Raw genomic sequence first — 25,365 nt, forward strand, 5'->3', positions numbered from 1 at the left:
TCATGCCTGCCAGAAGTGTGTTAAGGTGTTTTATGGTGCGAGTCATGTTCTCTGATATGTCTGGAATGTATGTGCAACAAGAGTCTCCGATAACGTGACATAGGCCCCCCCTTGAGGCAAACAGGATGTCTAGAGCAAATTGATGTTGCATTAGCATGTTTCTAGTCCAGGTGGGCGTTAGCTAATTCTTGTCCGAGGGGCTCCATCTTCAATCACTCGCCAGTGATCAGGCACAAAGTTTATGTTCTTGGTGTTGTCGTCTCCTTAGTGGATGTGTCTAGTTTGACTGAGCCTGTGCCTTAATGACCATATCAATTAAACCCCACACAATGACGGCACAGGCAAGGAACCAGAGGCATATGAAAAAGCACAGCTGGCAGTCGCCAATGAGTCTTGTGTGTGGTACTAGGGTGTATGTACTGCATGTGTGGTGCTGGTGGTGACTTGGCACGTCACTTGTCGTCGTCTGTTTCTACTGGACCGGCTAGACTGGGACAGAGATGACAGCTTTGTAGTGGCTGGCGTGGACCCACGTGGCTCTCTTGACGACCTTGACAGCTGTCTGGGTGACGAGAAGCATCTGGTAGGGACCTTGCCAACGGCTGGATCTCCAGCTCTTTCTCCGGAAGTCCTTGACCAGCACAAAGTCGCCTGGTTGGATACGGTGGAGTGGACCAGTAGCAGGGGTTGGTAGAACTGCCGCTACCTGGCGTCTGATATCTGCTAAATTGGATGACAGGTTACATGTAACACAATATGACAACATAGCATCCTCACACAAAGTTGTGGAGGGGAGAGGACATCCTGGCGCCTTGATCCCAATCTGTGGAGGAGCTGCAAAAAGGATCACAAGAGGGCTGAGTTGACTCCGTGTTCGTTCCGCATTCTCATGTATATCAGCACAATGGGCAGGGCTTGTGTCCAGGATAAACCTGTGTGTGCAGCATTTTGCTAGCTTGTTTTTGATTGTCCCGTTCGCTCTTTCCACCGCACCACCACTCTGTGGATGGTAAGCACAATGCTTTCTGATGTCCATGCCAAGGTATTCTCCTATCTGTGCAATGGCCTTATTAGCAAAATGTGAACCATTGTCGCTAGAGGTCTTGCTTGGTATACCCCATCTAGGAATAATTTCCCTTAGTAAAGCTTTAGCCACAGCATTTGCTGTTTGTGCGTTTACCGGAAATGCTTCAACCCATTTGGACCACATGTCAAACGATTACAAGACAGTGTTTCTTACCCTCAATGGACTAAGTTCTTTTAATGGCCTCTAACATCCCCCCTTTTGACACATGGTCTAACCCATGTGTCAATTTAGCACATTTCCTAATCAGACGGGGTCAGTGTTGCTGGATTTGTGCAGAGCATTTACATACTGCAAATTCAGACGGGAGCAGAATGGCGTCCAATAAGCCTGCAACCAGGACATGGTTAAGTACTGGTTTTCTGTCAGATTTTAAAAATGGTCTACCCTTCCAAATAGCGCCAAAATCATGTACTACCCTGAAAACATAACGTGAGTCAGTGTAGATAGTTACAGATTTGCCTTTTTCAAAAATGCAGGCCTCAGTGAGTGCTACGAGCTCTGCTGCTTGTGCTGAGAGGTGGCATGGGAGCGGTCCGGAACAGAGAACAGCAGAATCTGAAACAACGGAGAAACCCACCCGATTAGTGTCCACAGGGTCGCGAGAGGCGGACCCATCAACATACAAAATGAGGTCAGGGTTGGTCAGGGGTACATCTTTTAAGTCAGGTCTGGGAGTACATACAATAAGAAGCTCGGCGACACAGTCGTGTTCGTCACCGTCTTCTGGGAGAGGCATAAGAGATGCTGGGTTCAGAGTGGTACATCTTTGACTTTTACATTAGGCATGTCTAGCAGGCATGTGTGATACCTAAGATAACGTGCAGCAGAGAGGTGTGATGTTCTCTGTTCACAGAGGATGAGAGAAACAGGATGTGGAACCAACAGTGTTAAAGGTGCATAACCTACAATGTCACGTGAGGAGTTGAGAGCTTTTTCAGCTGCAGCAACTGCACGGAGACGTTTAGGCAGGCCAGCAGCTACAGGGTCTAGCTTGGAGGAGAAATAGGCAACAGGCCTCTGTTTTCCCCATGATCTTGAAGGAGAACTGAGGTCATACACCCATCGCATTCATCCATTGCCTGTATAAAAGGCTTGGTAGGATCAGGTAGACCTAGCGTCGGCGGGGATTGGAGAGCCAGCTTCATGTTAATGAAGGCTTCGTCGGCTTCCGGCGTCCATACAAGGCGATCTGCAGGTTTCAAACCGGTGACATGCGTGATTGTGCAGAATGGTTGTTCGAGCGGAGAATAGTTAGGAATGAATGACCTGCAGTATGAACACATACCCAAAAATGACATCATCCTCCGCTTAGTGACAGGTTTTGGCAGAGCTGCCAAGGATGCAATACGCTTATCTGAAAGCGTTTTTCCCTCTCCTGAAATGATGTGACCCGGAAATGTAACTGTCTTTTGCACATATTGAAGTTTAGACAAACTGGCCTTGTGGCCCTCGGCTGTGAGGTGTTTTAACAAGGAAATGGTATCAGCTTCACACTGTTCTGCTGTGGGTGCGCAAATCATGAGGTCATCAACATATTGTATGAGAGCCGTGCCTTTAGAAACTTGGAGAGAGGCCAAACTTGTACACAATGCTTGGTTCTACACAGTAGGAGATTCGCAGTAGCTTTGACACAAACGTGTGAATGTGTAAGGTTTACCCTCATACTCAAATGCAAACCAAAATTGACTGTCTTTGTGCACAGGGATACTGAATGCATTTGAGAGGTATACAACAGTAACAAATGCTGCAGAGGCTGGAACTTGTGATGGATCGTTGGAGCTATGTGCAGCTCAAGGCATATGCTCGAACGGGAGCTGCCTGCCATGTTGCGCGCGCTATCCGTGGTGAGTGTGCTGACTTTTTGTACAATGTCCCACTGTCTGGCTACCTGCATAAAGTGCTCGGCGCAGTTGTCGGCGAAATGCCGCTTGTCTTTTTTCATAACTGTCAAAGCATGAGACTGAAGTTCCCACTGTGGGTCAAAATAATGCGCTGTGGCCCTGAGGTAACTGTCATTACTGAGTGAAGTCCAATAGTCTCCGGTGAGCGTGGAAGTGTGGTCTGCCGCAAGCGGGCGGCAGGAGCGGGGCTGTCAGCATCAGCTTGTAGATGGTATTTTAAACTTGATGCGATTCGAAACTACGGGGCGGCCGAGGAAAATGAAATACACATGCGTTAATCGTGTTAAAGTTAGTGCCGTTATTAACGCGTTAACTTGACAGCCCTAAAAAATGTTTAAATGATAGTTTCCTTCCAAAAAAAAACATTACTTATAGTGAAAACCACCCTTGAATGATGGGATAGTAGACTAAAAGCTTTAGAAATCCAAACTATAACGTATAATAAGTACCCTGTATCAAGATTGATGCAAAACAGGTGACATTTGACCTTTTTAGAGAGGTTTAGAAAAAAAACCCACCTCTGGAACACATTGGTCGATTTTGGTGATTGACACTTCTTTTGAACCGTTAGAGCCAATATAATCGAGGGGAAGTTCATAAATCCATCCAAGCATTACCATTGGTGAATGAGAGTGATACGCAGCCAGCATGCCCAAACCAAAAGCTACGTTACGCTCTAAAAATTGAACACTAGGCTTATTGCCATAAATATTTAGATGGATTATCAGTAATCATTTCAAAGTGACACAGAAACATTGGATTAACCTTCGGCAGCGTTCATATGCGTTGCAATGCCAATGCCATTGAACACAACTTTTAATCAGAAAACACAGTCATATGTGACCTGGGGTGACGTAGGGCAGCCCCGCCTATATCAGCCCACGTCACCATCAGAAATGTCTCAATTATCTTCTCGCAGACGCAAACACATGTTGAATACAGAGCTTAGAAAATAACATAGCCGGTGGCTCTTCGTTGGTAGCCCTGTAAACTTAGTGTTGGAGTCTCGGTTTCGTCCTCTAAGGGCTGCGATTGGTCACGAACGGCTGAACACATTACGCTGACAGACCGGTATGTACGGCAAATTGCGGATGCTGCAAGGCTAACGCTGTGTCTTCCCGGCTGAGAGACTAAAGAGGTAGGTATCTCATTATTTAAGTGGTCCTGTTTTCGGTTTCCCCTGAGGTTTACTGTAGCAGGGCAAGGTGATGCTCATGCAGTTATCGGCAAGGCTGCGGTGGAATTTGCCGGTGCCTGCCGTCTCTTTTTGTTGTTAGTAACTTTAGCTGTAGTTGGTTAATTGCTCCCCGACGATTGCTTTCGCTCATCAAAGCATGTTACTCCTTACTTGTGATTAACCATGCTAGAACAAGAAAGATAAGTGGCAAGGAGGAATGCCCTCCATTTGTTTTTGAGTTCAAGTCGATTTAATAGTCCACGGGACACTCAAGTTTGAGTCCGGGCATTTTCTTTACTGGTGTGCGCTTTCGCTCCAAAGTAATTACCTTAGCAACTATATTGCAACTTTTGTTAAATTTATAAACGGCCCCCTGACAATTTCCTTCGCTCGTCAAAGCGTGTTAATCCTTAGTTGTGATTAACCATGCTAGAAAAGTAGGGTTCCTACTGAGAGGCAAGGAGGAATACGCTCCTTTTTGTTTTGATGTGAATCGCATTAATAGCCCAAGGGGCACTCGAATTGGAGTCCGCGCATTTTTTTATTTACTGGTGAGCGCTTTCGCTATGAAGTAACTCGATTTGCAACTTCTATTATATTTTATAAGCGCCTCCCTGATGATTGCCTTCACTCGTCAAAGCTTGTAATTTCTATGTTGTGATTTTCTCTCCCGCCAGAAACCCCCTTGGGCTATCAAAGTTCCCTCATGGGACTTGCCAATGGTGCTGGAAGCCCTCCTTTCCCCACTCTTTGAACCCTTGGAGCAGGCAGAGCCTAAATGTCTTTCTGCAAAGGTTGCTTTTCTTTTAGCGATGGCATCAGCCAAGCGTGTGAGTGAGCTTCACGCCTTGTCAGTGAGTAAAACGTGCATACGCTGGTTCCCAGGTGGCACTTTGGCCTAACCCATCTTTTTTACCAAAGAGGCTGCCTTCAGCCCACTTAAATCAAGTCATAGAGCTAGCAGCTTATGATGCCTCAGGCTTGCAGAACGTAGAAGCTACTTCGGCAGAGCTGCCCTGCCCAGTGAGAGCTTTGAAATATTATATACAGGCGACTGGATGACCGCCAGAGTTCTCTGTCACTCGGAATCTTGGCGAGAAGATTCCATTGAGACATTTCTGATGGTGACGTGGGCTGATATAGGCAGGGCTGAACTATGTCACCCCAGGTCACATATTACTTTGTTGATATTATATAATAATATAACACTCGACCTGCACATGCGCAAGATGGATAACATCCAGTTTTAAGTGTTAACTTAAGTGTTAACTCTGGCAGCACATAGTTACTATGCTTCGGATCTCTCTAAGTGTGATGGCATTGTTTGCCAAAACCCAGTTTTTAACTGCTGCTTCCTGTGCCTCATTGAACATCCTTAGCCTTCCACCTGCACCTCTTTGTTTCTCAGTCCTTCAGATAAACAACAAAGATATAGTGGTTGGTCAGTGTCTAAAAGTAAGTATACCACAGTACATTGTGCAGGATTTTTGTACAGTTATAGTATGCAACATGCCAACATTACAATTACAGTAATGATGAAGTAAATATGTTTCACACAACATATACAGGACTGTCTCAGAAAATTAGAATATTGTGATAAAGTTCTTTATTTTCTGTAATGCAATTAAAAAAACAAAAATGTCATACATTCTGGATTCATTACAAATCAACTGAAATATTGCAAGCCTTTTATTATTTTAATATTGCTGATTATGGCATACAGCTTAAGAAAACTCAAAAATCCTATCTCAAAAAATTAGAATAGTTCCTCAGACCAAGTAAAAAAAAAAGATTTATAACAGCAAAACACAATCAAACATTTGAAAATGTCCATTAATGCACTCAGTACTTGGTTGGGAATCCTTTTGCACGGATTACTGCATCAATGCGGCGTGGCATGGAGGCAATCAGCCTGTGGCATTGCTGAGGTGTTATGGATGCCCAGGATGCTTCAATAGCGGCCTTTAGCTCATTAGCATTGTTGGGTCTGGTGTCTTTCAGCTTCTTCTTCACAATACCCCACATATTCTCTATGGGGTTCAGGTCAGGGGAATTTGCAGGCCAATCGAGGACAGTAATGCCATGGTCAGTACACCAGTTACTGGTGGTTTTGGCACTGTGGGCAGGTGCCAGATCATGCTGGAAAATGAATTCCTCATCTCCATAGAGCTTTTCAGCAGACGGAAGCATGTAGTGCTCTAAAATCTCTTGGTACACAGCTGCATTTACTCTGGGCTTGATGAAACACAGTGGACCAACACCAGCAGCTGACATGGCTCCCCAAACCATCGCTGACTGTGGGAACTTCACACTGGATTTCAAGCAACTTGGATTTTGCTCCTCTCCAGCCTTTCTCCAGACTCTGGCGCCTTGACTTCCAAATGAAATACAAAACTTGCTTTCGTCTGAAAAGAGGACTTTGGACCACTGTGCAACTGTCCAGTGCTTCTTTTCCTTAGCCCAAGTCAGACGCCTCTTCCGTTGTCTTGAGTTCAGAAGTGGCTTGACCATGGGAATACGGCTATTGTAGCCCATTTCCCGGACACGTCTGTGAACAGTGACTTTTGATACCTGGACTCCAGCTTCAGTCCACTGTCTTTGAAGCTCCCCCAAATTCTGGAAGCGACTCTTCTTCACAATGCTGTTAAGGCTGCGGTCATCTCTCTTGGTTGTGCAGCGTTTCCTGCCACATTTCCCCCTTCCAACAGACTTTTTGTGGATGTGCTTTGAAACTGCACTCTGTGAACAGCTTGCTCTTTGAGAAATTTATTTTTGTGTCTTACCCTCCTGATGGAGGGTGTCAATGACGGTCCTCTGGACAGCAGTCAGATCAGCAGTCTTCCCCATACTTGTGATTTAGTTTACTGAACCAAGCTGAGTGTTTTTCAAGGCTCAGGAAACCCTTGCAGGTGTTTCGAGTTAATTAGACAATTCAAGTGATTCGTTGAACACCCTACTAGTATACTTTTTCATGATATTCTAATATTTAGAGATAGGATATTTGAGTTTTCTTAAGCTGTATGCCATAATCAGCAATATTAAAATAATAAAAGGCTTGCAATATTTCAGTTGATTTGTAATGAATCCAGAATGTATGACATTTTTGTTTTTTTAATTGCATTACAGAAAATAAAGAACTTTATCACAATATTCTAATTTTCTGAGACAGTCCTGTATAATCACTGATATATCATGAATTATGCAGAGCTGAAAACTGGTAACTAACCTGTTTTCAAGTCTAAGTGTCCGGATTACAGAGGCAACAGTAAATCGGCTTAGATTAGGCTGAACCCTTTGTCCAGCCTCTCTCATCGTCAAACCATGGTTGATAACATTTCATTTCATTAGAGAGTATTCTTCTTTGTCCACGTCCTCTCCCTTCAGCTCTACCTCTACATCTCATTCTTCCTCCTCTCACTCTCACCCACCTCTTCCTCCTCCTCTCACTCTCAGCCCAGCTCTTCCTCTTCCTCTTCCTCTTGCTTCGATGTTGGCTTCCATTGTTGCTGGGTGGATTTTCCATATCTCTGGCCCCCCTCGGTAGATTTTGATGATTGACACCTCTTTTTTACCGTTAGCGCCAATAGAATCGAGAGGAAGTTCCTAAAATCCATTTAAACATTACCCATTGGTGAATGAGTGATGCGTAGCCGGAATGCCCAAAACCGGAAGCTGTCACACACTCTCGTAGCTATCATAGCAGCTATATATGAAAACTCCGTTATTGACATAATGATATGACATATGATGATGGATTATCAGTAATCATTTCAAAGTGACACAGACAGCAGCGTTTTTCTCGTTTTAATGCCATTGAACACAACTTTTGATCAGAAACAGCAAAAGGTAAGACATAATTTGACGCTTTTGCTCCGTAAAGCTACGTCATGTGTTGTCAGGGTTTGCTTCCCCTGCCGCGAGTCCGCTGTTGCCTGATCTCTCATGGTCCTCATTCTCTGTGAAGCCTGTGCCCATCCCACAATGCATTTGGATAAAGATGAAAGAAGTACTCCTGGCTACACTGCTGACTCCATCTCTTCTCTGCCTTTAGGTTAATGTACGGATGAGGGACTCAGGACCGGGATCACATTATATCTCTTCCTGGATTGGAGATATCTTTGTCACTGATTGGCCCTCCTGTGAAGCTACTTGTGATTGGACAATATTGGGTTCAAGGTAAGCTGCCAATTTATTTTACACACAAACACAATATTGTCACTGCTCTGCATTCAGGACATTATGAAACCACTGTGTTCCTGTAAAAAAAAAAAATCAATGTAATAACCACTTAAATTCATCAAGACGCACAGTTGGTATGATCCGCGATGACTGAGTGTCCTGTTTCCATGGCAACATTTTCTAATCAGCATATTAATTAACGAGCTGATCAGCATAACATATTGTGTGTGATCATCTAGTGCGTCTGCTTTCTGCACTGAATTGGGATAAAGAGACACTTCACAGGTGTGATTTACATGAAGAGCGTGCACTGTTGTTTAATGTAGAAAGATCTCACTTTAAATCCTACTGTGTTCCTGTCTTGCTGGGGTCCTAGTTACATATTGTGCCGTGTTTCACAGGTGGCCAGTTTTACTCGTATGAATAATAATTGGTATTATTTGTTTTGTGAATTTTTTATTGTTTTCTTGTTGCCCTCACAGAGGGACTATTAAACAAAGATTCTAATTATATAAACAATAAAACAAAAAGAAAGTTAAAATATAGGCAATCCGTTTCCAACGACACCATTTATACACATCACATACATTCATATATTTTTTACATTCCTAATCATCTACAAATGCACCAAGGTGTGCATATGTAAAAGCTTAATTCACATTAATGATAAATAATTTGTATTCTGCACAAATAAATATACCTGCTGTAAGTTATATGCTTGGTGGTTTGTCAACTGAATGTGTATAATGTCTGTGCCAATAAGACAACCCTGTCTCCTAAAAATTACGTTCCCACAGAACTAAACTGCATTCTCAATTACGTTTAGCTAGAAATGTATTTTCTCCCACGTGACGTTCGTTATGAACATATCTGAAATACGTTTATTTTCTACATATCTTCTAGAAACATATTTTCTCCCACGTTACGTTCGTTATGAACGTATCTCAAATACGTTTATTTTCTGCATATCTTTGCCATTTATTGTGTTGCTTATAATAATGATAATAGTCATTTATAAATATCATTTTAGAGCACACATTTGAAATCAGTAGGCAAGGCTGTAATTTCGCCAGCTGTTACTCTCATGAGTGAGGCAGAAAATAATAGTTTTAACATGCCAAAAAGCTGCTGTGTCGTTTATTGCACCTCAAACATTAAAACAAATCTAGAGTTACGTGTTTCTATTCTTCCTCTAAGAAGAAAGGAGAGTAACGGCCCCTACACACGGCGGCGTGCGTTGCCGCTTCAACGCTTCTGCCCATTCACTTTGAATGGGGTGACGTCACGATTCGCCGAACTGCATTGTGGGAGCAAAGCGTAGCTTCTCTCGCGGTGCTCGCTGCAAAAGTAGAGCAATGTTCTACTTTTGACGCCTCGACGGAGGCGTCAGCCAATCGAATCATATGCCAGTACAAGCTATAGCCAATCAAACCGCGTGCTTGTGTGTCTGGGGCGGGAGATTCATGTGATTGGTTGTTGGTCGAGTTCCAGCCCCCCCCGCCGGCAAGCGACAACGCACGCCGCCGTGTGTAGGGGCCGTAACAGAAGATCTCTGTGGCTTCAGGCTTGATCGCCGTTCAAATGACAGCGTTCGTTTCCCCAAAAGTGGGCGGGGCTGTAAAGTGACGTAGATTTTACTCTCATCTATTATTCAAAACCATTCTATTTATTCTAACGTAAATTACATGCCAGTGTTTTATCTTTTTATTTATTTGTTTTTATTTTAAATCGTATTATGTCGCACTTTTTTTGCCATGTGTGAGGAAAAGAAATTCGGCTTAGACCCTCAAAATACTGAAATCTGTATTTTTGAAAATCTTTTTTTCCTTCTAATTTGTTATTCTTTTCTAAATAACACTCTGTTATTTACTCAACAATAACACACAGTTATCCTTGTTTTTATTTGTTTGTTTAATTCTATAATCTTGGGCTTTTTAACATGCTTTTTAGCCGTAAATAAAGTCACCAGAAACAGACGTAGGCCTATAAGGGACATTTCGAACGATACACACCACAAACCCACTGAACAGATTACCCAAAATCCTGAGCTTGAAGCTCGTTGATTTGGATGTTTTAGTGTTGCATGTTGGGATATGATGTTAATGTGATATGTTATCCGAAAACATAAAAAAAAAAAAAAAATACTTTATTCCGACTGTTCTTGCTTTTCTCTTTGGAAGTCATCACATAACGGCATTGTAATACACGGTTCGGCTGCATTAAATATTACACATCTGCCGTAGTTCTCTATGTATAGAGCCCTGACGAGGAGACTTCTGGACAAACAGGAAGAACAGCCACCAAAACTGAATATGTGACGTGGATCATAAATATATCAACAATTAAACAAAATCTTGCATTTCTTTTCACAAAATACGTCTCCCTGCAGTATCAATAGTAATTCGGCTGACTTTTATGTTTGATCCAATTGGTAGATAAAACTACACATCTTCAGATGTTATACATACATAAGTGTCCTACACTAATAATACAAAGTTATTATTATTATACTGTGTGAACCTTGTGTGCACCGTCTAGAGGTTAAAGCACGTTATTGAATTATTTTTGTTGAATAATGTTATTTTTGTTGAATAATGTTATTTGATTCAAAAAATATTAAGAGTACATACTTTCATAGGGGGAAAGTAGAAGGTCAATGATAGAAATATAGAATATAAAAAATCAAGAAGATACTGTAAGTGATCTCTACAATAAAACAGTTTAGTGCTGGATGTACAAAGATATTAATATGAGGATGTGCAAAACAGACAAACTAATTAACCTTTATTAACACATTAAAGAATACTTTAGGTTAAGGTCTTCTTTCAAATAAGAAAAAAGCTTTGGCGGTACCTATCTACAGATAAATATTAGGCAAGGCAAGTTTACTTATATAGCACCTTTCAACACAAGGCAATTCAAGGTGCTTTACAAAAATGAAAGACATTCAGACAAAGGCATTTAAAAACAGTAAAAGATAATAAAATAAACATTAAAAGAAAAAATAAATGAATAAAAAAGTACATGAATACAAAGTTACAGTGCAGTTTAAGATATGAATAGTTCACACAGAAGTTCCACTTTACTGATGAACACAACGGCTCAGTTTCAATTAAAAGCAGCGACAAAAATATCACCTAAGCCTGACAAAGTACTTAACGTCTAATATATTGCTTTCCTGCAATGTTAACTATGTTGAAGCACTCATTTTAACTGATATTATACACATTAATTTATACTCTAATGTATGTCGATAGTATAATAAATGTGCAGAATATGACAGTTTAATGGTGGAGGTATACACACATATTGATAGATGTCTTGTAATGCACTGTTGAGGAACCTGTGACCCAAGTTTATCATTCATTGCATAACTGTAGTTGTATATGATATGTCAATAAACCTTAGAAAATCTTGAAATCTTGAAAGGGATGTGCAAAATAGCAATTATATACAGTTTTTAATTAACTATTAGTAGAGAATAACGAGTAATTAATATACTTTATAGAGATCTGCAGATAAATGTTTAGTCTTCTCAAACTATCTCTCCTGATTGTTGGCACTTGACAATCACCTTCCCTGAATTTTACTCAGGTGTAACTAAAGTCTGCTTTAAGGGTTGTTTATATTTCACATCATTAATCAGAATCTGCAAAGTAACTCAAATAAATGTAGTTGAATACCAGGTTAACCTCTGAATTGTAGTGGAGTAGAATTACAAAGTAACAATGAGCTGTAAGTAAATATAAATTAATTTCGAACAGATATTCAGTAAATATAAATTAATTTCGAACAGATATTCAGTATATTTAAATTAATTTCAAACAGATATTCAGTAAATATAAATTTATTTCACAAAGATATTCAGTACATGTTAATCATTTTTACCCAAATTATTAATTAATTCAAATCTATTTCTCTTTGATAATTATTAAATATAAATCAAATTCTACCAGATGTTTAGTAAATCTAACTTATGTTTGTTCAAATAATTGCTTTATAAAAACTCAATTAAAATGAATAAATATAACACATTTTGACTGTTTCTTCAATTAACATTTACTTAATATAATTATATTTGATTAACTCAAATTTACTTAGAACTTTTTAATCAAATTGTTGTGTTTCAAATCTAATTAATTATATTAAGTGTCACTTTGTTGCCACAATTTTATTAAGTAACTATAGGTCACAGTTTTTACAGTGTGTGCTCCTGTTTTCCAGTTTGAATGGATAAAGAGTGAGTATGTCAGGAGAACTTAACAAACCTCTGACTGGATGGAGGCTTCAAAGCTTCTTTAGGAAATGATGATCTGTTGGTTGTTGATGTTGGATATTTGGGTCATTTCCTGCCAGAGGTGGGAGTAAGTCCTACATGAGCAAGTCATGAGCAAGTCTCAAGTCTTGACCTACAAGTATCAAGCAAGTCCCAAGTCACTGTGGTGAGAGTCAAGCAAGTCAAGTCAAGTCATTGCTCAGGTCAAGCAAGTCAAGTCAAATCATACGAAATTCTGATGAATAAGCCCAGTTCCCGCATTTAAATCAGTTAAAAGACAGTGGTTATGAAAATGGATTCAACCCACACTATGACCTTCATTACATACACAGTTAATCATTTGAAATCTAATTTAGACCGATGACAATCATATTAGATTCATATTAACCCCAGAACTGTAGACAATATAGCTAGGACTCAAAAGGCCTGTTCAAAAAGGCAGAATTCCAGGTAAGAAAATCATATATGGCAGTTGCCATTACACATATTTAATTTACATTTCTGTTAACACTAGAACCGCCAACAGCGTCAGCACCTACATAGATATCATTAATAATTTCCTTATAAACTAAGCAGGACGATTTAAAACTCACTTAATTGGGTTAATTTAGAAATGGCTTCAGTTTATCATCATAACAGATCAAAAAGTTCATATTCATTTTACAATAAATCAAGGAATGATGCACTTCTACAAACAAAAACAACATAATTAAAACATTTAAACAAACTACTAAAAGTAGATGAACTACATTATTCAAAAGTTTCCAGTAACTTCTGATAATAACACAGGGGAAATAAACGAGGCATCTCTTTTCCTCTCTCTCTCTCTCCTGACAGTCATTATCAGGGTTAGTCAAAATGAATCCCTTGGAGGTTCTAGTGTTCATTTATCCCGTTTGTCTTCTCTTTGCTTAATCGACTGGAAACCAAGTCTAACGTAGCTTAAACTTAACGTTAGCTTTCTAGCTAACACAACACAGTCACATAGCCTACCTTTCTCTGTGGTTTTTTTTTGTAGTGGCGGATGAAGTTGGATGTTGTGGTGGTCCTGTCACTGATCTTTATGCTGCAGACCCTGCATACCGCTGTTCTCTTCTTATTAGCGTCATCGACAAAATAATCCTTGAATCCAAACTGAACTATTTTTGGAGTAAAGCTAGCCACTGCCATGTTAACTGACACTCCTGCCATCTAGTGGGTTGCCAGGTTTGTGCGCATGGCATTATAATCACGTTTTTCGAAAAAACTAAACGTAATATCCCACTACAAAAACAAACGCAAATATTTAATTTTAAACAGTCAAGTCCTTTCAAGTCATCTGTCTCAAGCTTAAGTCAAGTCTCAAGTCATGAATACCAAGTCAAAGTCAAGTCAAGTCTTTTATCAATGTTAGTCAAGCAAGTCTCAAGTCAAAAAATATGCAAGTCTGACTCGAGTCAAGTCATGTGACTCGAGTCCCCACCTCTGCTTCCTGCTAACCGTCAAAACACCCTGAGAGCAGCTAAGAGGAATCAGAAGTCTGAGGCTTCATCTTCTTCTTCTCTTGATGTGTTAGCTCTCTGTCGGTCACTGAGGGTGCATTCACACCTAATAGTCCGCTTCTGTGGTGCGCACCAGACCACAGTTTGTTACATTGTTTCATTTTTCAGAAGGTTCGGTTTGCGTTCACACGGGCAAAACTCAAACGGACTATAAACTTTAAACACAAGTCATGTGCACGGAAATGCTGTTCAACCATTTTTCAGACATTACTGTAAGGTGTAAAAAACGCAAATCCCGACAATTTCTACCGGAGCCTCCGCCATGGAGCATCGGCAGGTTATTTTCATGCTGCTGTTAATCTGGAGAACATTTCAACAGACTCTAGAGCAGTGGTTCTCAAAGTGGGATCCGCGACCCCCCGGGGGTCCGTGGCACTCTGCCAGGGGGTCCGTTAAAAGTTTTCAGATTCATTAATTTAAATTATCATATCATTTTTTTTCATTTTTATTTTTTTTACAAAAGGCTTCATAGTTCAACAAATAATATTTTTATTTTTTAATCTAAAATAGTTCATAGATTACGTTCTAATCTAACAAATCTATACATTTAAAAATCAAGCGTGTCCCCCGTTACCGTGGAAACAACATTAACTGGTACGTCAGTCAGAGAGTGCCGCTGCTAGCATCATAGAGATATAACACGGCTAGCATACTACGAAGATGGACAGATTTTTAAAACGACCGGTTACGGCTACAAATGAAGTAAATGAAAAACAAAAACCAAAAGTAAGGAAATACGATGAGGAGTATCTCCAATATGGATTTATTGAAGTGGAAGGGAAACCGAAATGTCTGATATGCCTGCGGTGTCTTGCCAATGAGGCAATGAAGCTTGCCAAATTGAAGAGGCACCTCGAGACCAAGCATCCAGATTATGCAAACAAAGACCGGGCTTTTTTTGAGAGGAAGGGCGAGGACTACCGCCAGCAACAACAATGGATGGTTAATGTTACGTCTGTTTCTGCTAAAGCGCAGCGGGCCTCCTACCTGGTAGCGCAGAGGATTGCTAAGGCGCGAAAGCCCCACACAATAGCGGAGGAACTGCTGCTCCCTGCTGCGGTGGATCTGTGTGAGGTAATGGTGGGGAAAGATGCGGCTGCCAAATTGAGAAGTGTACCTCTGTCAAATGACACCATCAGACGACGAATTGAGGACATGTCTGCTGATATCAAATCACAACTGCTGGAAAGACTGAGAGGGTCTAAATTCGCGGTTCAATTGGATGAGTCCACTGATGTGTCCGGCTCTGCGCAGCTCATCGCGCTGGTTCGCTACCCGTGGGAAGGAAGGATTCAGGAAGATTTTTTATTTTGTCAAGAGTTGACGGGGCGAGCAACAGGTGAGGAGATTTTCATTGTTATAGATATGTTCATGGAGACTGGCAATGTGAGTTAGGCGAATTGCATTGCGATTTGCACGGATGGGGCAGCTGCCATGACCGGACGCAAGAGTGGGGTGGTTGCTCCTGCCAAGGAGCGCAATCCAATGATGATAGCTACCCACTGCATGCTGCACAGGCAGGCACTGGCGTCAAAATCATTGAGTCCTGAGCTACACTCCGTTCTCAGCACGGTGGTATCTGTGGTCAACCACATCAAGTGTAAGCCACTGCAGTCCCGTTTATTCGGCCAGCTCTGCAGGGAGTTGGGCGCAGGACAGGACACCCTGCTGTTCCATTCAGAGGTGCGTTGGCTCTCCCGTGGAAAAGTGCTACAGCGGGTGTACGAACTGCGCTCAGAGCTGTGTGAGTTCATCCAGAATGACAAGCCAACCACTGCAGCACTCTTCTCGGACCCCGAATGGATCGCACAGCTTGCCTACCTCGCAGATGTGTTCAACTTATTGAACGATCTCAGTTTGTCCGTTCAAGGCAGATATGCCTCTATCCTGGAGGTAAGCGACAAAATGAAGTCATTCCGTGCCAAAACCGCGATCTGGAGAAGGCGGGTGCAAAATGGCATTACAGACATGTTCCCCCAACTCACAGAGTTTTTGGACACAAACCAAATACCAGCTGAGATTGTGAAAAATACAATCGGTTTGCATCTTGCCTCCCTTGGTGACTATTTCAATGACTATTTCACTGACGTTGACACCGATGCCTGGGACTGGGTGCGCGACCCCTTCGTTGCCCATACATCAGCACGGGGTCTCAGTGGAAAAGCAGAGGAGGAGCTGCTGGACCTGGCATACGGCGGGACGCTGAGAATCCGGTTCGGCCAAGGGGGGCATGTGGACTTTTGGCCTTCGGTTGAACAGGAGTATCCGGAAATCGCTGCTGTTGCCATGCGGGTGTTGCTCCCCTTTCCAACCACATACCTGTGCGAGTCATCATTCTCAGCGCTGACCTCCATGAAGACCAAGTACAGGGCTCGGATGGAAGTGGAGAACGACCTACGTGTATGCCTCTCATCTACTTCTCCAAGGATGGAGAAGTTCTGCAGCGAGAGACGGGCCCATATCTCACATTAATGGTAAGAGCATGCTATTTCTCTCTCTATCTCTCTCTATGTGTGTGTGTGTGTGTGTGTGTGTGTGTGTGTGTGTGTGTGTGTGTGTGTGTGTGTGTGTGTGTGTGTGTGTGTGTGTGTGTGTGTGTGTGTGTGTGTGTGTGTGTGTGTGTGTGTGTGTGTGTGTGTGTGTGTGTGTGTGTGTGTGTGAAAAAATAGTAATTTAAAATACGTTTCCTACATTTCTACACCACCTTGCCCTCTTTGGATTTAATCAAGAAACATTAACCATGTATAATGTTAACCAAAACTGTACAATTATGTTATATTACTAAAAACGTATTATTGGGAATCGCGAGAAGTTTCAGAGTGACAGAGACACAGAGTGTCCCCGTAACCATGGTAACTCACTCCTGCCTGGTGCGCATTGGCGTGAGAGGAGAGGGAGAGACGCAGAAGTGAGACTGACTGAGATTACTTTGAGCAACATGCATGGGAATAAGTTACAATATAATACATTTGTGTATATTTCTCGCTATTCAGATGGTCTGCTGCCTGGTGCTGCTGTTGTGCAATGTGCAGTAGTGTCCTCTTTTCGCACAATGACATTATCAGTTATGAATTTGTTTTTCACTGCTTGAGAAAATGGACTTGTGGCTGAGAGCGTGTGAAAAATGTCAATTGTGTGAGAGTTGGCAGCCCTGTGAACTCGCTTGACATTATTATGTATGAAACTGCCAATCAGATTTATTTACTTATTAATCGAAGGTGCCGGAACGCTGTTCTGGATCGTTCTGGCCCACTTTAACACGTGTGTGTGTGTGTGTGTGTGTGTGTGTGTGTGTGTGTGTGTGTGTGTGTGTGTGTGTGTGTGTGTGTGTGTGTGTGTGTGTGTGTGTGTGTGTGTGTGTGTGTGTGTGTGTGTGAGAGCAACATAAATGTCAGATATGTTGCATTTGATGATTTAGTTTGATATGTGTGTCTTCACTTGCAGAGAGAAGCAATCAGTTTCATGGACTGCCTTGCATAAATCCAATAGTGTCCAGAGCTGGCTGCCATCACAAGTAGTGGTTTGGGATTGTAACAATGCAGTTGCAGTTGTTTTGCAATTTACTTGATATATATTGCAATGCAGGCATGTGTTCAATTGTTTATAGCCTGCATTTATTTTGTGATTAGACTTTTATAAATCATTTAATTTTAACTAAGAGTGAAACACTTGATGTTTTATCTTTATGTGTGTGTGTGTTTGTGTGTGTATGTTCTGAAATGCACTTCAAATTATCACTTTTCTCTTGATTTCCCTTTGATATTTTGTTTAGGTACAGTGTTACTTTCAGCTAATTGATTGATTGTTTTATGGGTATTCTGTGTTGAGATGGTGCAAATATTTTTAATACATATCTAACATATTTCTAATACATTTCTCTTGTGTTGTTCTTTCATATAACTAAGACTATAGAAGTGTAAAAAAATAGGCTACGTCAGATTATTCCAAGGGACATACATGTCAAGTCAAGTACATTTTTATTTATATAGCCCAAAATCACAAATCAGAATGAGGGGGTCCTTGGTGTATTCTCTATCTTGTAAGGAATCCTTGGCTGCAAAACAATTGAGAACCTCTGCTCTAGAGGACGGCGAATATGAATATACAATCAAACAACGTGCGTTAAAAAACATTATTACACATAATGAAAGACGTTCTGTAGTCAGGAGGAGGTTTCAACGACGACAGGCGGCTCTGACTTTTATGTATAGTTGACAGAGCATTTTTACTTTACAAGACACAGTTCAACACTTCCTTATGCTTAACTCTTTCGCTAAAGATTTTTTAAGATCTCCACACTCTTGTGACGCGTAAATCCTACGCTTCCTGTGTTTTGGTGCGGACTGCACCACACCAGCGATGAACCGCTCCAGTGTTCACTAGCAAGCGGTCCGAGACCACCTCTTTTAAGCGGACCAGAGTCCGGTTGTTTAGTTCACATCAAAGGTCTCAGACTGCATTCACACCGACCCAAACAAACTGCACCAAGGGGGTAAACGCACCAGGGTTAGATTTAACCGGACTAAAAAGGCTGGTGTGCTACCGGAGACTCTTCTTCTTCTTCTTCTTCTTCTTCTTCTTCTTCTTCTTCTTCTTCTTCTTCTTCTTCTTCGGTGGTGGATGTGTGTTTGAAGAGGGAAGAGGGAATTTCAACTTTAACTCTTTTGTTTCTGTTTCAATCGTTTCTTTAACTGTATGATCTTTCGTTGGGATTTTTGTACCCTTTGCAAGTACGGTTAATTTGTTAATTTAGTGTTTTTCCGTGCCTCGTGGCGGGGATGGCGTCCTCCGGGGCGCCGCCGGTGTCTCTGAGACACGGAGTGCGGCTGGTGGCTCAGGCCGCAAGCACAGTGGAGCAGGTGCTGCTGGCTGTGGGGGATCAGGTCGGTCATGTAAATATCTCCTATGCTTCCCGCATGAACAAAGCGGTCGTGGTCTTTTTGAAAGACCAGAAATATGTGACGGAACTTATCGAGAGTGGATTAATGCTAAACGAGGAATACATTCAAGTTTCACCGCTGGCGACACCGTCCACGCGGATCACTGTGTCTGGCGTTCCTCCGTTCATCCCGAATGAGGCGCTGGAACGGGAGCTGAAGCGTTTTGGTAAGTTTGCCAGTAGTCTCCGCACTGTTGCTCTGGGGTGTAAGGATGAAAAGTTAAAACATGTCCATTCTCTGCGGAGACAGGTTTTCATGTTTCTGAATTGTCCCACTCAGACACTAGATGTGTCCTTCCGGGTGAGGCACGAAGAGGGTTTTTATATGGTTTATGCGAGCTCAGGGAGCGTAAAGTGTTTTGAGTGCGGGGAGTCGGGTCACAAACGTGTTGCATGTCCACAGAGACGGCACGCCGCTCCGCCGGGTGCGGCTGGGCTCGGGGCCGCCGAGCCGGGGGCCGCCGGGGCAGCCGAGCCGGGGGCGGCCGGGGCCACTGGGGCGGCCGGGCCCGGGGCCGCTGTGGCGGCCGAGCCCGGGGCGGCCTGGTCCGCGGCAGCGGGACCCGGTGTCGCGGGGGCTGCTGCTGCACCCGCCGGGGCCCCGGTGGCTGCGGAGGAAGTAGGGATGAATATCGTGAGAGATGAAACAGGGATTGTAGAGAGTGTGGTGAGTGTGAGAGGAAAAAATGTGGAAACAGGTAAACGGGTGAGAGATGATGTAGCAGGACAGGTGAGGACTGGTGCTGTGGGACAGGTAGAGGCTGTTGGCACACAGAAGGAGCTGCCGTCTGGCTCTGGGCGGAAAAATGAGCTTCAACAGGCTGCAGACAATAATGAGGTGACAGAGATGGACACAGACGGTGAGGGGGATTCTGACTGTGGTTCAGTTGCAGATAGTCTCTCTCAGAACGCAGAGATATATTCTTTGGAAGAGATTAATGTCTTTTTAGACGAGTCTTTTGGCAAGTCAGTGGAAGTGAGAGATTTTTTCCCTGACATTGACACGTTTCTTCATACAGTGAGAACTCTTCAGAAAGTTGTAGGGTTAGACCTGCTGGATGAAAAGAAACGTTATCGTCTCAGGAGGCATGTAACTGCTATGAAAAAAGATACGCCAGGAAGCAAAAGAGGGAAGAAACTGAAAAGGTCTAAATAATTTCAACATGATCATGCAACACTGGGTGTCTCCTCTCTGCTGTGTGTACCTGTCTGTTCTTTCTCTCTGTCTCCTTCCTCTAATGCAGGCTTTAAGGGTTGCTTCCTTGAACATGAACGGGGGTAGAAGTGCACAGAAAAGAGCTTTAGTGTTAGAAGTCTTTAATCAGAAAAAATTAGATTTGATATTTCTGCAGGAAACGCACAGTGATAGCCTGAATGAGACGGACTGGGGGATGTGGTGGGGGGGTCAGTAGGTACTCAGTCATGGCTCAAACCTTAGTGCTGGAGTAGCTGTTTTATTCTCCCCCTCTCTAAATGTAAAGATTTTATCCAGCACTGAGATAGTGGCAGGTAGAGCCTTGATGGTGAAAGTGGAACTGTTAGAGTTCAGTTTCACCTTTATTAATGTGTATGCACCCAATCAGGGCCCTGCACGTGTATCTGTGTTTCAGTTATTAAAAGACAAGCTAGACACTAGTGTACAGGGGGAGTGTGTTATACTGGGGGGGGACTGGAACGTTTGCACTAATGTCACTTTAGACAGAATAGGACGGGAGCCTCATCCTCAGTCGTCCCTTTTACTGTCACAGGTGATAAGAGAGGCTGACTTAGTGGATGTGTGGAGGATGAAGCATCCCTCCGTTAAACAATACACCTGGATGAGAATGCTAGATGGGGGCGTCAGTGCAGCCAGGCTAGACAGATTTTACATGTCTTCTTCTTTTATTACTCGTGCAGTGAACTGTCACATCCAACCTGTTGGTTTTACAGATCATCAGCTAGTTTCTTTGGATTTGGTTTTATCCAACACAGAGAAACCTAGATCGTTCTGGCAGTTTAATGTTAAAATTTTACAAGATTTGATTTTCTGTGAGAATTTTAATTTGTTTTGGATCAACTGGAAATCAAAGAAAGAGTCTTTTCCCTCCCTGAGTCAGTGGTGGGAGGTAGGAAAGGCTCAGATTAGAGTGTTCTATCAACAGTATACAGCCTACTCCACTGCAAACACTAGGAGAGCTATAGAGCAGTTAGAGAGAGAGATCAGAGAGTTAGAGAGAGAGATCAGAGAGTTAGAGAGAGAGATCAGAGAGTTAGAGAGTGTGTCTGCTCGAAATATAGAACAGTCCCTCCTAAAACAACAACAGCTTAACTGTTTTCTTCAGGAGAAAACCAAGGGAGCTCTGATTAGAGCCCGTTTTACTTCCATGAGAGACATTGATGCACCAACCACCTTTTTCTTCAACCTGGAGAGGTCTGTGGGCCAAAGGAAGCAGATGGTATGTCTGCGTCTTCCCGATGGACAGGTAACCTCTGAACCTGCTGAGATGAGGAGACATGCAGTGTCCTTCTACACGGACCTGTTCAAAGCCGAAGGTTGTGACGTGGAAGCCGCTGATGAACTTTTTCAGGGTCTTCCACAGCTGAGTCCAGCCGAAAGTGACACCTTGGGCTCTGACATTACGCTCGAGGAACTGACCTCTGCGGTGACACAGATGGCCTCCGGCAAGGCTCCGGGCATAGACGGTTTACCTGCAGACTTTTTTAAACATTTTTGGAGCATTCTAGGACATGATTTGTTGGATGTATTGATGGAGTCCTTTGGGAAAGGGACTCTTCCAGCTTCCTGTAGGCGTGCAGTGATTTCACTGTTGCCTAAGAAAGGAGATCTAACCCTGCTGAAGAATTGGAGACCTGTCGCTCTCTTATGTACGGACTATAAGATACTGTCAAAGGTTTTAGCTAACAGACTGAAGCGTTTTATCGAACTTCTTGTTGGTACTGATCAAACATATTGCATCCCTGGCAGATCAATTGTGGACAATTTGTTTTTGATGAGACACTTTTGATGTTTGCAAACTGTACAATATAAATGTTGGTATTATTTCTATTGACCAAGAGAAGGCCTTTGATCGTGTAGATCACACTTTTCTGGCTGCCACATTGCAGGCTTTTGGTCTTGGGGAGCATTTTTTGTCCTGGGTGAAGTGTTTGTACAGTGATGCATGTTGTGTTGTGAAAGTGGGGGGAGGGCTGAGCAGACCTGTACCAGTTAAAAGGGGGATCAGGCAGGGCTGCCCTATCTCAGGCCTATTATATAGTATTGCTATCGAGCCACTTTTGTGCAGGCTTAGAAACCGGCTGAGGGGCCTGAGTCTGCCAGTGTTAGCTCAGGCCCCCCCGGTGGTTGTATCAGCTTATGCTGATGATGTCAGTGTTTTTATCCAGGGTCAGCGAGATATCCAGGAGCTACAGGACAGTTTAGTTTTGTATAGGAAGGCTGCCTCAGCCAAAGTTAACTGGGAGAAGAGTGAGGCAGTTTTGGTAGGTCCGTGGAGTTTAGAAAATAGGCCCAGTCTTCCTGGTAACCTCAGCTGGGGAAACGAGGGTTTAAAGGTCCTGGGAGTTTGGTTGGGGTCTGAGGACATGGTGGCACAGAACTGGGAGGGATTGCTGGGAAAGGTGCGAGCAAAATTAGCTAAATGTAAATGGCTGCTACCCCAGCTGTCCTACAGGGGAAGAGTTCTTGTAGCCAACAATCTGGTTGCCTCATCTTTGTGGCACAGACTCCAGGTGTTAACCCCACCGCCGGACCTCATGAAACAACTGCAGCGGCTCCTCGTGGATTTCTTCTGGTCGGGTCATCACTGGGTGCCAGCATCGGTCCTGTACCTCCCTGTGGCGGAGGGGGGGCAGGGCCTTGTGGACATTACTGCGAGGACTGCTGCTTTTAGACTGCAGGCAGCTCAGCGGCTGCTGTATGGTGCCTCTCCCTGCTGGCTGGCTATGGCCCGGCTGTTGCTCTGGAGGGCAGGGGGCTTTGGTTTTGATAAACACCTGTTTCTGCTGAAGGCCCCTGCGTACAAGATAACTGGACTTGCACCTTTTTACTGCTCAGTCATCAATGCCTGGAAGATTCTGAGTTTTACCAGACCACCCGACCCCCGGCCTGGGATGTGGCTGTTTGAGGAGCCCCTGTTTGACACTGGTTTTCTTTCCGGAACCATTTTCTCTTCAGCCGCCCTAAAAAATGCGTTCATTGAAGCGGGAGTGGTAAAACTTTGCCATCTGACAGGGATCTCCACAGAAAAACTGGCTGAGGTGACGGGCATTCGATCAATTCGAGTTCTGGAGAACCTGGTAGAAGAGGTGTGGCAGTCGCTGTCGCCATCCCACCGGACTTTTGCTCTGGATGCAGATCTGGCCGACCAGTGGAGAAAGGGACATGATTATGTTTTTCCTGCCTTGAGGGTGGGTCCTGCGATGGGGGAATGGAGAGAGGAGGATGGTCTCCTGCTATCACTGGGGACTCTAACACCTGGAATGATCAGCTCCTGCAATGGGAAGAAGCTATATCTTAGCTGCGTAAAGGTGCTAAACCTCAGCTCGCTCGCAGGCGTCAGAGAGTCGAGGTGGACAGATGTGTTTGGTTTGGGCTCTTCCCCTCAGGGCAGCTGGCGGATCCTGTATAAGTCTCCCGTTGAAAAACGGATGGCTGACATCCAATGGAGAATTATACACGGTGCAATAGCCACTAACAAATACAGGGCTCATTTTGACCCAGGCACAAGGGGGGGCTGTCCGTTCTGTTTTATGGCAGAAACATTGGAGCATTTAGTGGTGTCCTGTCCCCGGTTGGCTGGTCTTAAAAAAATGTTACAGGAGTGGGTGGAGGGGTTCGGGGAGGTTTTCTCCATACCACTTTTTGTCCATGGCCCCAAATACATCCTGAAAAAGAAGGAAATCCTACTATTGATCAATTTCTTGTTTGCTAATGCAAAATTAGCAATCTGGAAAAGTAGGAAGAACAAACTTGCTGGAGTAGGGTGGATGGATGCAGTGCTCTGTCTGAGGGGGCTGGTGGCAGCGCGTCTGAGGGTGGAGCATGCATACTATACGCTGATCAATCATCTACAGGGGTTTCTGGATGTGTGGGCTGTTGGGCAGGTTCTGTGCTCACTGGGGGAAAATGACTCTCTAATATTGAAGTTTTAAAGGGTAGGTGAATTTTGTTTGTTTTTAAGGTGTGTAAAAGATGATGTTTTGAATTGGGTAAAACGTTTTCAAATGACATTTATTTGGTAGACGTGAAAATCTGTTTATTTATTTGATTTGTGTAATGTTTTTTGTTTTTTGTTTTGGTGTATAGTTAAAACAAATGGAAATAAAATTTTGTTTTAAAAATCAAATCTTCTTCTTCTTCTTCTCTGGTCTCAAACACAGAGGAGCCTCCTCTTTTTATTTAGTTTACCTTCTGCTACAGACTTTTTAGAGGATTATATATTATATAATACTGTATGTATTAATTGGACTTACACCTTAAAGACTGAATGAAAGTCTGCAGGGTCATTGATAAAGCGATATCATTCCCACATTATTTTACAGAATTAAAATCATATTAGGTGTTAACCAAGCAAATGTGTTCTTGTTTTGCTGTGATTTATATTCCAGGACCATTAATGTTAACATGAATGGATATGAAGAAGTGCCTCCTACAGCATGGTGGGAGTAGGTCTGAAGGAGAACTCATGAGTGCTGGATGGTGTGTGCTGCATGGAGGAGGACAGGACATGAAGAAGAGAGTTTAGCCGGAGTATGTGACGTGTTTTGATTGCAGAAGAGTCTTTTTATTTGGCTGAATGGAAAGTGAGAGTTAAAGCTGTCATTCAACACAAATCTGGCCTTTGTTATAAATTGTTTGAAGGATACTCCCTATGGGGCAATAAATGTAAGCTTTGTCCTAAAGTGAGTGTGACAGAAAGATTCAGGTTCCCCTCACCGCATCTCCAACATTCAGCGGATAGGAGGGTGGTGTGGATGGTGCCCCCCCCCTCCCTGCTCAGGATTAGGGTAGCAGGGATTATCTGATCCCAGTGAGGGCGCAGGCCCGGCAGCAGGGAGGGGGGATAAAACAAACAAATGCTGCAGGTGGCCTGCATTCAGTCTGACTGAAAGGGTGTGTGTGTGTGTGTGTGTGTGTGTGTGTGTGTGTGTGTGTGTGTGTGTGTGTGTGTGTGTGTGTGTGTGTGTGTGTGTGTGTGTGTGTGTGTGTGTGTGTGTGTGTGTGTGTGTGTGTGTGTGTGTGTGTGTGTGTGTGTGTGTGTGTGTG

The 25,365-nt window shown here is 43.2% G+C and overlaps 1 protein-coding gene across 7 annotated transcripts in view; it reads left to right on the forward strand.

Moving 5' to 3' along the window:
- LOC307023307 (semaphorin-6D-like) overlaps positions 1–25,365 on the forward strand; it is a 262,682-nt gene that overhangs the window by 32,826 nt on the left and 204,491 nt on the right. For 3 of the 7 annotated variants that reach the window (XM_079656494.1, XM_079656502.1, XM_079656496.1), the window contains exon 2: positions 8,217–8,341. The exons of 2 other annotated variants lie outside the window; for them this stretch is intronic. The gene's annotated coding sequence lies outside the window, so the exon portion shown is untranslated. Of the gene's footprint in view, positions 1–2,862; positions 2,932–8,216; positions 8,342–24,707; positions 24,850–25,365 lie in introns of those variants that run through there. 2 more of the 7 variants (XM_079656498.1, XM_079656497.1) reach the window with 2 other exon arrangements.

The sequence above is a fragment of the Notothenia rossii genome, assembly GCF_949606895.1.
Source record: "Notothenia rossii genome assembly, chromosome: 10".
Lineage (NCBI taxonomy): Eukaryota > Metazoa > Chordata > Actinopteri > Perciformes > Nototheniidae > Notothenia > Notothenia rossii.